Consider the following 892-nt stretch of genomic DNA (forward strand, 5'->3'; position numbering starts at 1 on the left):
ACTTAGAGAATATCTTCAGCTTGTTAGGACTAGCACACCTTCTTCCATCATTTTACCTATTAATGCAAATGCTTTTAATTTCAAACCCGGGATAATTCCATTATTACCACACTTTCATGGTATGGAATCTGAAAACCCCTATTTGCATATCAAAGAGTTTGAAGAAGTGTGTTCCACATTCATGAATAGAACATGCACTGATGAGGTCATAAGATTGAAACTGTTTCCATTTTCCTTAAAAGACAAGGCTAAGACATGGTTGAATTCTTTAAGACCAAGATCCATTGGGACTTGGCAAGAAATGCAAACTGAGTTTTTAAAGAAATTTTTTCCCATGCATAGAACCAATGCTTTGAAAAGACAAATCATGAATTTTTGACAAAAAGATGTGGAAACATTTTATCATTGTTGGGAACGATTCAAAGACCTTTTAAATGCATGTCCTCATCATGGATAGGAGAATTGGAGGGTCATTAGTTTTTTTTATGAGGGGTTGCAACAAAAAATGAGACAATTTGTGGAAACCATGTGTAATGGAGCGTTTTTTAACAAAGAACCTGAGGAAGCTTTTGAATATTTTGATTATCTAGCTGAAAATGCACAATCATGGGATACATTTGATGTTCATGATAGGTCGGAAAGTTCAAGGACAATTTCAGGGGGTGGGAAATATAATCTGAGAGAAGTAGATGATTTGAATGCTAGGTTGGCTATGATTTCTAAGAAATTAGAAACCATAGAACTGAAGAAAGTGAATGAAGTACAAGTTGTACCTCAGATTACCTTGAGCTGTAATATTTGTGAGGGCCAAGGGCATTCAACTAATGATTGCCCAACCCTTCCAGCTTTTAAAGAAGTTCTTTTGGATCAATCTAATGCTGTTAATATGGTT

General features: G+C 35.2%; 1 non-coding gene across 1 annotated transcript; it reads right to left on the reverse strand.

The window, feature by feature from the left end:
- Positions 1–349: 349 nt before the first annotated feature.
- LOC122290612 lies at positions 350–456 on the reverse strand. Its single transcript, XR_006236474.1, has one exon. It is a non-coding gene; the product is annotated as a small nucleolar RNA R71 (small nucleolar RNA).
- Between the last annotated feature and the right edge of the window lie 436 nt (positions 457–892).

The sequence above is a fragment of the Carya illinoinensis genome, chromosome 12 (assembly GCF_018687715.1).
Source record: "Carya illinoinensis cultivar Pawnee chromosome 12, C.illinoinensisPawnee_v1, whole genome shotgun sequence".
Classification (NCBI taxonomy): Eukaryota; Viridiplantae; Streptophyta; class Magnoliopsida; order Fagales; family Juglandaceae; genus Carya; species Carya illinoinensis.